This window comes from Rosa rugosa, chromosome 5 (assembly GCF_958449725.1).
Source record: "Rosa rugosa chromosome 5, drRosRugo1.1, whole genome shotgun sequence".
Lineage (NCBI taxonomy): Eukaryota > Viridiplantae > Streptophyta > Magnoliopsida > Rosales > Rosaceae > Rosa > Rosa rugosa.
Window position 1 is genome coordinate 38,617,933 of NC_084824.1, and position 13,068 is coordinate 38,631,000.

General features: G+C 36.0%; 1 long non-coding RNA gene across 40 annotated transcripts; it reads left to right on the plus strand.

Moving 5' to 3' along the window:
* The first annotated feature begins 304 nt into the window (after nucleotides 1-304).
* On the plus strand, nucleotides 305-11,935 carry LOC133708803 (uncharacterized). Of its 40 annotated transcripts, none has more exons than XR_009846071.1 (28): nucleotides 308-525; nucleotides 647-691; nucleotides 944-1,062; nucleotides 1,155-1,190; nucleotides 1,768-1,815; nucleotides 2,054-2,214; nucleotides 2,314-2,441; nucleotides 2,553-2,648; nucleotides 3,323-3,373; nucleotides 3,474-3,579; nucleotides 3,680-3,802; nucleotides 4,175-4,256; nucleotides 4,692-5,226; nucleotides 5,320-5,442; nucleotides 5,537-5,658; nucleotides 5,787-5,849; nucleotides 6,109-6,185; nucleotides 6,935-6,984; nucleotides 7,289-7,644; nucleotides 7,826-8,074; nucleotides 8,319-9,036; nucleotides 9,139-9,179; nucleotides 9,440-9,610; nucleotides 10,208-10,281; nucleotides 10,440-10,647; nucleotides 10,773-10,827; nucleotides 10,943-11,029; nucleotides 11,527-11,935. It is a non-coding gene; the product is annotated as an uncharacterized LOC133708803 (long non-coding RNA). The 40 variants fall into 40 exon arrangements; XR_009846076.1 differs by having other exon boundaries at nucleotides 4,692-4,747; XR_009846057.1 differs by adding an exon at nucleotides 11,251-11,409 and having other exon boundaries at nucleotides 307-525; nucleotides 4,692-5,658.
* The last annotated feature ends 1,133 nt before the right edge of the window (nucleotides 11,936-13,068 follow it).

Here is a 13,068-nt window from a genome sequence, read left to right on the forward strand (position 1 = left end):
ATCGTTTTCTTTTGTATTTTTTGTTTGAGTTGGATGTTTGATAAGCTTTGCATCTTTTGTTTTAACTGATGTCAAGTTTAAATAAGCTTAGTAAATCAATAAACAAATACTTTGTTTCAGCTATGTAGAATCATTTTTGTTGATCTCGCAGCATCGCGCGAGGGGGATTATCTAGTTATTTACTATATACTAAAGGAGAGATACTGTTCATAAGGACGGAGATACTGTTCATAAGGGCCTGAAATGGAGTGACGCTTTTGCCCTTATGTTTCTCCTTAATTACAGTTTGCCATTGCTTTTTTGCACTGTGGTTGGTTTCCGCGTGGCTGTGTTTGCTTGCTCCACGAAGAGAGAGGTCTAAGACAGATGAGAGAGCCAGAAAGGTCGAGAAGGATCGAGCAAGAGAGAGGTCTAAGACAGATGAGAGATTCAGGATCGAGGACAAAGGAAGAAGAAAGGGGAAAGAAACGGAACAGAGGGAGAGAAGAAGAAAGGAGGAGAAGGAAATAAGAATTTTGAGAAGAGGTATAGAGATAGAGAGTTTTGTCATTAAATGCTCACTACTATGATTTCTCATTAAATTCGGAACAAGAGATTGCCAACTTGACTTAGCCCACTGACTTTTATTTGAATGTTAATAATATAGGTGGAGAGATTCCTCCTGAGATCGGAAAGATGGGCAGCTTGGAAGGTTAGCTCTGTTTCTTTCAGCAAGTTTTTTTTTTTGTTTTTTTGATGATTCTGATTTCTGTAAGCATTTGATTAGTATGTATTGTGTAGAATGACTTTATGAGCATTTTTATTTAGTTTATAAGCTTTTGTTGTGAAAAGATTTGAACTTTGTTTGTTAGACAAAAAGAGAGACTATTGGATAGTTTCAGAACAATTGAGTTTGCTTTGTTTGGACAATAGGACCTTATTTTTTTCGGTTCGTGGTTTCTAGAGAAAGCACAGTTGAAACAGAGAGAGAGAGAGAAAGAGAGAACCAGAGAGTGGTGATTCGGTTTTGCTGTGAGGAGAAGAAGATCTGCGTTTTGGATGGCTCTGCCGACTACATTTTCGGTTGGTTTTTGATTTGTGTTTTTTGGTTTATAGTTTTCGTTGGGTTTTTTGCTGTGGCTGGTTTTCAATTTACTTGGATTTCGATTTTGTAGGGGTATTGTTCGTGCTCCAGTTTGGGATTCTCTCCTGTTGGTTTCTCTCTTCCTCCCTTCTGCCTCTTTTTTCGCTTTCTCACTCTCTCGCTGTCCAGTTTGGATTTCGATTTTATACTCGCCTTTGCTTTTTATTATCATGTGTTATGGATTTTCAGTTTCTCCTGAAAAGATTTTTGTTTTATGGTTAGTAATTAATCCTTTTCTCTTTCAATATGTTTTAAAATAATAAGGTTGATTTTGATAGGATGAGTAAAAAATGAGATGGTCGACTCAAGCCTACATTTATCAAACTATTTTTGCATATGATAGGGGTAGATATTATCTAGATATTACAAGCTTATAAACAAAATTTATTCTCTTTGGTATTTTTGGATCTATACTTTGGTTATAGGATTCTGAGAAGTGATATTTGTCTTTGGTTCCTTTATCAATGAACTTGGTGACTCTGAGCTAAGATATTTTGGAATTATTTCAGTTTCTTTTTACTATGTACTTATATGATGATTGGGGTTTAGTGATTGTAGATCATAGTTGAACCAGGTTATTACATTGTCTATCTCTTAGAAATTATTATTATGTTTAATTTATCTTCTCTATGTTTTTCTTGCAGCCTGGGCATTTCCAACGCAATAGATCTGACATAGTATCCGCCTTTTAGGTATGCTTTCTAGATTGTGGTTAGATTATGATTTTGGGGCTTATTTCTTGGTGTATAGGAATATTGTGTGTGTGTGTGTGTGTGTGTATGTCCTCATTACCTACTTCATGAATAAGAATAATAGATGGAGACAACATAATCTATACATTTGGTGAAAGAGACTCAAAGGGTACTGTACTGTACATGAATATTTCTTGAAATGTAGTCACATGCTTCTTTTTCTTTATCTTGCTTCCAGATATGCCTGCAATATGCTTCGACAAGGAATGAAACAAATAATAATGAACTCAGAAACCCTTGAAGCTAAAGCGTTGGAGAAGGTGCAGGATAAGTCCAAATGAGAACTCTGAGGCATTGGCTTTTATCATTGATTAGAGTTCACTCGGTTACACTTTAGAGGTATATGTCCAGCACCTCTTTTATCATTTGTTTGCTTGATCTTTTATAGTATATTGATTTGAGTTGAATTATTTACTGATCTTATATATTGTTATCAAGGCATAAGTGATGGAGGAGGTTTCAGAGATTCTTCAGAAACAATTGAACAAGTCAGTGCTCGATGATGAAATTAAACATCTCCTGTAAAAGATATCGTAAACATAGACACAACAAGGTGCTCCGATAGGGTTAGTACAATACTTATTCCCCCAGTGAGTTGTTCTCTGCTTTTACTGAGACTCATAAACATTACAACATTTGTTGGCTTTTGATCTCATTACCAACATCATCTTTTGCAGGGAACTGAATCATATGAGAAGCATAGATATCAACTCCAACTCGAGGAGGCCATTAGTAACAATGGCAACAAAACTTGCGCATTCTTAGCTTACAAGGTACGCCGATCTGTTTCTCTCTCTTCTCTATCCCTCTAGGTTTTCTGTGTGTCTTTTGATTGCTTTGCTTTTTGATGTGATTAGAAACTAGAACTTGAACAGAAGCTTGAATTTTCAAGTTTTTTTGATTGCTTGATTCAAATCACTATCGCTATCATTATTATCGGGTTCAAATAGTTTTGATTTTTCAGATTGTTTTCATTTGCTACTGCTTTATCTTCGATCTGAGGGATTTGATTGTGTGTGGAGCTCTGTTTAGTTAGTGAGGGAGTGAATATATGCTTCTGATATAGTCTTCTGGTTGTGTGTGTGAATATATTCTTCTTCTCTTAGTTTTGTTTGTGATGGGCTTTGTGGCAAGGAGACTTACAAGTATATGTTGTAATTAGAAGTTGACAGTACAGGGAAACTGATGTATTATGTAATAGTTGATTAGAAAGGAACATGTGAGCCAGGGATAGGTTTTGGGTGATAGATTTCACTTTTGGACATCTGTAGCCTTTGGTTTGTGGCACAGTTTCTTGCTTTGAAGCAGCTAATATTCTCAATTTTCTTTTTCCTTTTTATGGTCAGTGAGAATGTCTGTGATGCTAATTGCTATTTTATGCGTTTAAGTATGTTTTTTTCTCATGGGAATTTAGTGTGAGAATTGATTGTGCTTCAATTTGCAGCAGACCAGTGATTGAGCAAAGGAGAAGAGGACGGCTCTGAGCTTGGGTTTGTCAGTCATGGTTTCTCACTCAAGTTTTTTATTTTTTTATTTTTTTACCCATTATTCCTTCTTTCTCTCTTTCTAATTCTGACTCTTTTATGAAAACTCTACAGGTATACAAAATTTCGTGGAGCAGTTCCTACTAGACTTGCACAGGACTTGGCATTTTCAGTTGCAAGGTTTATACAAAATGGTGGTTCTTTTGCCAACTACTACATGGTACTTATTCTCCTCCTTTATATTTCAAAGCTAATTTTATCTTTACTGATGTTGGTAAACTTATCTGATTTAACCATCTTTTACTCTGATTTTGTTACAGTACCATGGAGGAACAAAGCCAAGGATCTATATTGTTGGTTATTGATTGTTTGTATTGTTTTTTGAAATTGGGTTGCAGAAAACAGAAGAAGTGTTGCTGGGTTTCGGATTTCAGTGATTGAAGGTAAGGTTTTGATTTTCCGTCTGCACCAGAGTGATTGACGTTTAAAATATTATCAAAATAAGTTAATTGCTGCACTCTCAGTGTGTAACCCAAATGGAGAGAGAGAGAGACCCAGCCCTATGGATTAATTCAATAACTAATGATTGAACAATAAAAGCCATGAATCAATTGTTTAATTCAATGATTAGTCAAAATAACTAAGGTAAATATTGGGTTTTGCTCAGAGATGGTGCCCCTGGATATATATAATTCAAATACTTTCAGTTTTATTTGTGGTCAAAAATAAATTGTGAGGTACCAAATTAATTTAAAATGTCAAGCCAGATATTCCAAACTTTATGAATTTGAATAGTGTCTCTGTTGGTTTCGCAGTTTTCAGTATTGTGGACTGCAGTATCTCCCTGTTTTTGCTTTGTTGATTGGATTTTGCCGCATCCAGCATCGACTTAATTAGGTATTACCTTTTGTTCTTATTCTATGTTCTTGATTAATTGCTATGTTCTTGATTTGCATATGAAATAAGGGATGCTTTTAGTTGTTTGAGTTCAAAACATTGGTGTTTGGTGATTGGGTTTGGGGATTTACTTGATGTTCTGCAAATATTGAAACATTTGATAGCAGAAAAATTGCTCTTTTTTATTTATTTATAAACTACTGTGGTGGATTTTAAGGCTATGTTACTGATCGAGTTCTAGAAGATGATATAATCAATTTTCAGTTGTGGTTAGGATTTTAGAAGTTGGAATTTTGAGGTTTTATGTTCTTTATGGTTTCCATGTCTACGGTTTGAAGTTTATAACAGTAGTGCATATTTTTGAGAAGGAAATGATGAGTTGTTATTCTTGAAATAAGAAATTGGTAGAATCAGATATGGGTGTTCATGTTTCAGGGATATTGTTTGTTGTGGAGTCTGCGATTTCAGTAATTGGTTGGAAGAGGTTGGAGGTCAGATTTTGATGAAAATAATGAAGCACAACTACAATTATCAGTTTTGGGTTTGGGATCAATTTTGGTCTTCAATTATCAAAAAACAATTGTTTTCAATCTATATCCTTATTTATTCATTTATACTTTTAATAATGGCTCTGCTTTTAATAATGGTTTTGTTTTGGTTGTGGCTCACGGAAGCACAAATTTCCGCGTAATGTGCACATTATTTGGAGTCCAGGAGAAATTCAAGAAGTTTCCAGGGAAGTTCAACCAAAGTTCAGTTGGGAGTCCTTGAGTACAATTTCGCATCCAACTGAACAACACTACCAACTGAACTTTTCCTGAACTTCCTTGCAGACTCCTTGCACTCCCTCTTAGATTAGATCTTTACTTCAATTTCCAAAACTTTTGTCTGCTTCATTTTCAGTTTCATTAGTATCATATTAACTACCGCAGCAAAGCGCGGGAAACTGTGTCTAGTACATATACTAAATGTGAGTTGGAGTTACTATTTTCAATTGTTCATACGCGTTGTGAAATGACGCAACTGTCCCTGGCTTTGGGTTTGAATCACAAAATTGCTGCAGGTGTTTTTGGAGAGTCAGAAAAGTGTTGTGGGGGGTTTTTGGGGAGAGCGCGTATTAAAACTGAGTTGAGATCGGGGTGGGAAATGACGTAGCTGTCCCTGCTTTTATTGACGTAGCTGTTCGGTATGTGGGTGAAAATGTGAAATCCCTAATGTTGTTTAATATATCAACTACGAAATGGTTTGGTTTTTGTGTTTTGTTTTTGTCGAGAATCCAGAATCATCGAGAGGGAGAGAGAGGGAGAGGGAGAGCGCTTCAGACTGAGAGTGTGCTAGAACGATTTAGAGATAGAGAGAGAGAGAGATCTGATCCCTCATCGTTGCAGGCAGAAAGAGAGAGGTATTGAGCTTTGCTGTTTTGTACTGGTTGTGTTTTATTCAAGGTGATTTTCTTGAATTCATTATGTGTGTTTTTCAGTTTTGTAGTGGTTATAATCGGTGTTTGCTTCGTTTTTGTTTTGTATTCAGTGATTTGAGTTTTGATTGGTCCAGTTTGTGACGAGAAGATTGGGTTGAACACAAGTGGAACTGGTATGGTATTTGATTGTATTTTTCTTTCTTTAAGTGATTAGTTGAAAATTGTGTGTGTTCTGATGGGGCTTTAGCTTGAGAGCAGATTCGCATAAATACTCTGAACTTTCGTTCTGGGTCTGTTTAATCTTATTGGTTTCTTCCATTTCTGAGTTGAATTGACAGAGTGGGGGTTGATTGGTTTGATTAGGTTTTGGCTGTCCAGTATTTGATTCGAAAGTTTGGTTCTTCTGAAGAATTTGTATTTGATTGATTGCAGATAGAGGTTCTAGGCGGTTGGTTGGGCTGATTGGGGAAAATGGTGGAGCTGCAGACGCCAAAAATCTACGGGTGAAGGTAATTTGTAGGCGCAATTGATGAAATTAATGCTATTGTTTAAAAAGTTATGAACTTTTTAGTTTTGTTCTTCTTGCTAATAGTTATTAAGTTACTGTGGGTATAGAAAAGTGCAAATTGAAGATTATAGGATGAAGAACATTATCGTTTTAACTAATCACTGCTAATTAACTACTATTGTTATATCAACAAAGGCGTTGGATCCCTTGAAAGATTCAATTTTTATAAAACTTTCAAGCAGACTTCACTTACAAACCAAACAGAATTGTTTTGTTTGACTAAGAGCTCTCTGTCCCTCTCTTCTCCTTCTTCCCCGTTCTTCTCTCTCTCTCTCTCTCTCTCTCTCTCTCTCTCTCTCTCTCTGTGTCTCTGCACTGGGCGAACAACAAAATCCGAAAAGAAAAAACACCTTTTATCGAGGGCTAAAACCTTGATAGTCTGCAAGATCTGATATCGGTGCAGAGATGTTGATGCAAATTGGCATTTCCAGAAAGAGCAAGAACCATCATTTATCCTTATCTATCAAAGTCCGAAGAAATATGTACATTTGTTGTGGACAATCATTTACTTTTCTAAGGTGTTACCCTATTTTGAAACGACATTATAATGCATACGCACTTATTATATGTCTAAAAGTGTTCTCTATCGGTTTATTACTATTACATGCCAAATGAGTTCATTGCTGATTTTCTTTTTTTATATTTAGTTTATACATGACTAACTGATAAATTTACCGTTTGTATTATCAGCTATACTTGAACCATTGAATCAACTTTTGTCATCAGAGGTGACCAACTTGGTAATTCTCTTGCTTTTTCAATTCATATGTGAACTGATTGTTTAGTTGTAACATGTTTTATCAAAAATATTGATCGAGTTTATAGACATGTTCATACTCAAGAACACCTCTTTGGTCAAAATTGTAGACATGTTCATATTGGTTGTGTTACCCTGTTTTGAAACATTGTCTCCAACATTCTTTTTGTTATGGTCTTCAATTAATTGAATTATTTTAGTGAATCCATTAGAGAGTCTTTAGGAATGTAAATCTGGTATCATTATTTAGTCAACAATGTTTAAACATTAAATCTTTCTCATTCTAGGAGCTTTGGGGAAGTTATCCAACTTATTTTACAAGGCAGAATCATCAAACTCCCAAAATAAAAATAGCAGTAATGAATCCAGAGGAACTAAAGAGGAAAGGAGGTCTCTAGAAGGGTTCTACGAAGAACTCCCTATCGCAAAAAAAATTGCTGTAGTGAATTCAGTAACTGTTTCTGTCAGGAAGTGCCCTGAGACAGCTAAGAATCTTCTATATTTGGAAACAGATTTACCTGATCATGTTGTTGTTCACTAGGGAGTTTGCAAAGATGATGCTAAAAGATGGGAAATTCTAGCAGCCCCACATCCGCCAGAAACAGTAGTTTTCAAGGATAAGGCTTTGCGAACTTGACTGCAGGTTTGTATAACCGTATCATCTTTGCTATTACCTCTCCTCCCTTATTTGATTCTTTTTTTTTTTTTTTTTTTGCTGGCTGGACTTGGCCATTATTTCTCCTATAAACAGTGTGTGTGTACTTCTTTTATATGCTCATATGCTAGCTCTGACACCGTGGTTAATTTCTTTTTTGTTTTTTCAGGAAAGGAAAATTTCCCTCAAGTCTGCATGACAACATATTAAGTTATTACTGGGAAAGGAGTTCTGTACATATTTTTCTCCTTTGGTCATGCATAGGTAGTGCCACTTTTTAGGTTTCCACTTCATTACCAAAAAAAGAAAAAGGTTTCTATTTGGATTATTGTTCATCATCGTCATCTGAAGGTCATCAAATCTGACAATGAGAGGATGGAAATATTTTTTTGAGCATGCATGTGATCAAAGGTTCATGGTAAGGATTTTACAGAACTTTGTTCAGTGTCAAGACTTATAATACATTATGTGATAGAGAATAGTGGCATTGAGTATTGGCTATATGAATCCTCATGCTCGGAACAATTTATTTAATGAAAGCCTTCATTTACTTTCATCTTTATTAGAAGCTGTCTAGAAAAAGCCGAAAAACATGTTAATTGTGGCTACTTAAAGAGCTTTTTACAAAGCTAATAAATTATTTTCTTGGTTCCTGTCTATAGCAAAAGGAGGGAGCAAATGGACGTTGGGCATTGTTTACTTGAGAAGAAGGAACTGCAGGATTTCTTTTTGTTTTCAAGCTAAGTGAAAGTAAATGGTTGAAATGTAAGGGCAATGACTTCTACATCCCCCTTTCAAGCGCAAATAACTCACCTGCTGCAGCAAAGGAGGATCAATCTGAAGGTGCTGATGTAGATGAGGGAAGTGCAGAAGAAATAGATGAAAGTTCTTTTACTTAATATGCCAATGGAATAATAAATGAAATAAGGACCCTGGTGAGTGGCATTTCCTCTGAGAAGAGTCGAAAGACAAAATCCAAAGAAGCACAAGAAAGCATTCTTCAAGAAATAGAAAAATTGGCTGTTGAAGCCTATAGTATCTTCAGAAGCACTGTTCCCACATTTACTGAGGAAGCTATTTCAGAATCTGAAGAATTACCACCCTCTGAAAATAACCTCAGGGACAGGCACGGGATTTGAAATATTGTGCCAAGGTTTTAATTGGGAATCTCATAAATCTGGAAGATGGTACATGGAGCTCAAAGATAAAGCTGCTGAATTGTCTTCACTAGGTTTCACTGTGATTTGGTTACCACCCCCCTACAGATTCTGTGTCGCCTGAAGGGTACATGCCGACAGATTTGTATAATCTGAACTCCAGGTACCCTAATACCCTATGACGGATTAGTTAGTGGTATCTCAATCAACTACTGTTATTCAGGTAGAAAGTTTAAAGTCCATTGGATAATTATTATGTTAAGTTTATGATTTGCATAACTATGGTAATGTTGACTTTACTGACAGTTTCTGTTTTGTTTTTTAGACAGGGTGTGGCATTGAATTTTTCAACTGGTTTCAGTTCAGGTATGGATTTTCAAAGGAGAGTGAATTTTTGTCTGTGATTTTGTAAATAAGACACTAAATATGAATTAAACTGGAAGCATTTTATTAATTTTTATCATTTATAGCTTTGATAGTACTTATTTACATCAACATTTTTAAAGGCTGATAATAAAATTCATTCTGTTTCTAGAAACGAACAAGCCATTCTGATGTATAAGATACCAACCTTCTTACTTAGTTCTGTAACTTATATCTCATTTTGTTTTTCATTTTGAATACAGTAATGGCAACAAAAACTGGAAGAACAAAGATGATGAGACTTTTATGAGATGATGATGCAGAGGATCAAGGTAGTCAAAGACAGGGAGAGAGAATATCTGATTATCAAGCTTTGGTTGCTGTTTTTGATATGGACACACGTTCTCAGATTATATCAAAAAAGCGGAAACAAGGTAACAGTCATTAAGAAATTTGAGTTTTCATGTATTGGGAGAAAAGAAACCGCAGACTATATTAATTCAATTAATAACTATAACTTTGAAATTTTGTGATTTAAAAATTCACCTATTGATCAAATTCCATCAATATGACATCGGTCCCAACTCCAGACCAAGTGGCCTGTAATAGTTAGCACTGCAATTGATAGCTAGATGGAACCTAGAGGAGGGGACCTAATTGTCATGCTTGCTGCGATTCCAACTTCACCTTCTTCATCGATCATCTTATAAAGTTGGCCTTGTTAATTGGGTCAGTTGCTTAATTGCGTACCTACTAATTTTGGTTTGGGGAGGGATTCATACTTACATGTATCTCTATCTATTTGATAGATTTAGCTAGGATATCAGTACTCCTTAATGGAAACAGTTAACAAGATTAGATCATGGAGATATGGTATAGGCTGTGACTAGGACACATGCAACCTCCATTGTTTCTGGGTATTGCATTAATATGAAGCATAAGGAAATAAATTTGAAATAAAAAGTTGAACTTTCTTTCATGAATGTCTTAGTGATTTGCGGCTTTACTGATTTGTAGTGCATTGGTATCAGGTCTCAGTTATGCTCCATTCGAGTCATCGTCGCAGAAATACTTGACGGACAATGGGAGTGTCTTTATGACCAAGGTGGGTATTTCATTATCAATGGTAGTGAGGTAAATGCTTTCATGTGCAGAAATTTAAGTCTTACATTATATGTTTACTATTTTGCCACATATACCTCATCCAGTTTCTGAGTTTTTCTTTGCAATTAAGAGAGACTGATATGCATTTTTTAAGGTCAGATATCTGTTACTTTGAACAATAGAAGAGAGGGTGTACTTTTTGAATTTTAAAGAAATGGAAGCCCGTAAGGATGACAAGAACCTATCTCTCTCCCAAAGCTCATTGACCCACACTTGCATCAATGGATTCAAAACCTGTTGATCAGTTTCATTAATTCAAGCAACAAATTCAGATGAGGTTTTACTTGCATATGAAATGAATGGAGAGGTAAATTATGAACAACTTTGGTTTTGTGGGTCATTTTGTGTGCTGCTGTGTTTAATTTCTGTCTAGATTTTCAAGTTATGTAAATCTCTTGGTTTCTTGAGTAAATTTGTCCATGATGCTCACAGGTGTTCTTCAAAGATCGATGATGCCATGAGCAAGAAGTGACGTCTCTTCTTCCTGGTAGTAGACGCAAAACCCGGGGCAAATTTTTGCCCTTTTCCTCTGTTTTTAGGTGATTCGTTTTTCACTTTATATTAATTGTTTAAAGCTTCAATTTCTTTTGTTTTGTTTGTAGTATTTGTTGCCTCCTCAAGTGGGAAGGAGTTGGGAAAGTGGAAATCCCCATGAGGCTGTAGATTTCTAGGTTTTGGCCAAATCCCAGGTGAGCAAAACTTCCCAAGTTTGATTTTCATTTGGTTGTGGAAACAGTTTGTTAGGTTTTATTCAATTGGTCTGTTTTGGGTTTGATTACTGTGTGTGAGTGGATTGATTGTCAGAACACTTCACAATCTGAATTGCATGTTTTGGTAAGAAAAAGTTTGAAAATTGGGTTTATGCCAAATAATTGAGAGCTTAGAGCTTCATTGAGGGTCTGTCTTCAAGTTTTTTGACTCAGGATTTCATGGGTTGAAAACAAGAGGGGAAGAGAGGGTTTGGAGGGATTAATTAGTAAAAAGGAAAGTGATAGTGAAGAGGTCAATGTTGAGAAGGTACAGTCAGAAGAGTTCAGAACAGTTATAAACACCTTTTGCAGACAGTGTGGTAGTCTTACTTTTCCTAATAGCTCCTTTTTTCCTTTTTTACCCCTTCTATTTTGAATCTATTAGTCACAATTGTCCTGTGTTTTCAAATCACTGATATGAATATTGTCAATAACAGGTTGTTGACCCATCCACTGGATCTACTGGTCGAAATGATTTCTCTCTTGAATATATTCCTTAAATAGTGCAAAACCATGGTATTAATCAAGCAAAACATGGTGATACATCAAAGCTTCAACAAAGGAGATTCTCAACGCATGGTAGATCAAGAGACTTTAGATCAAATCAGATCTAAGCCATCAAACAACCAAAGAAGTTTGTGCAGTAATGGTGGCAAATCTCCAGAAAATTTGATTTAACGCTACTATGATAAGATCATTCTTTTAAGTTTGAGAGTAAGAAAAGACTGGTACTAGGTTAAGATTTTCATCCCGCAGCAAAGCGCGGGCACTGTTGCTAGTCATGTTACTAACTGAAAGCAAGTCTAATATTATTACCCAAGAAAAAGCACAGATATTCCAGGTGAATGGTAGTGTATATGAAATTACCATGTTCATTTATTAGGTTTCCTCATGAGTGGCCATCGTAGGAAGGGCAGCCATGATAACATGGACACTGATGCGGATAGCCTATCCATGATAAGGTGCAAACACCTGCTGAAAGAAGCTATAGGGACCAGAGCTATGAGAGAGTTCTCCCTGCCAATGAACATATTGGAATCACAGTGGAGAACCAAATGTCCACAAATTAGATAATATAAAACAAGAATCCAATAGATAATTATAGAATTTAGCAAATTAAGCTAAAGGCCTCTTTTCATCGGCACTTGCATGATTAAAGAAGGGTACGAACAAAGAAGTGCAACAATGAAACTGTCAAACCATCTCATATTGTACATTGCTTTTAATAGTATTCTGTTAATTTTGTTCCACAGCATCAGTCAGGCTTTTGAATTGAAACGCAGAGGAACACAGAACAACTACAATGATGAAAGCATGAAATAGTTAATTATGTTGCTACAATTTCAGGACAGAGATATAAAGATAGAAATTTTGAGAGCCAGATGCCAACGCGAAACCCAAAATACCATCGAACAACACTATCCACCAGGTTCTGTATACATTGAAACCAATAGAAAGAAGAACTCAATCCAAGTTTTGATCGAAGTTTGTAAATTTGGTATAATAGGAATACAAAAAAGCAAACGTAAAGGACCAACATTGTAGAGCTATGGAGTAAAACAAGTGAAAGTAGTGAGAGGAACTTGTTTGAGCCCAAAAGTATTTTTGGCAAGATCCCTTTAGAGGATTCAGCTTGGCAGGCCGATACCGGCGGCCCAAAATTAAGTCTACTTGGGTTTAGGTTACAGTTTCACCCATTCCAAAATCAACAAGGAAAACGAGCCCTTGTTGGGATCAAGTAGCGGAGATTGAATAGGAAACTTCAATCAATAATCCTTCTATGGTAAGGAGCAGTCAAAACCCTAAGGTATAAATACCAGGTTTCAAGGACAAACAAGACACAACTCTCAAACTAATCTCAACGATTATCAAGCCTCTCCGGAGCAAACCTACCCGCAACCTAGTTGCAACCCAGCGAAGCTAAAGTGACGCTTTAGCAAACCCGTGCTTTCTCCAAACTTCCCGGTGATTGCTCTACT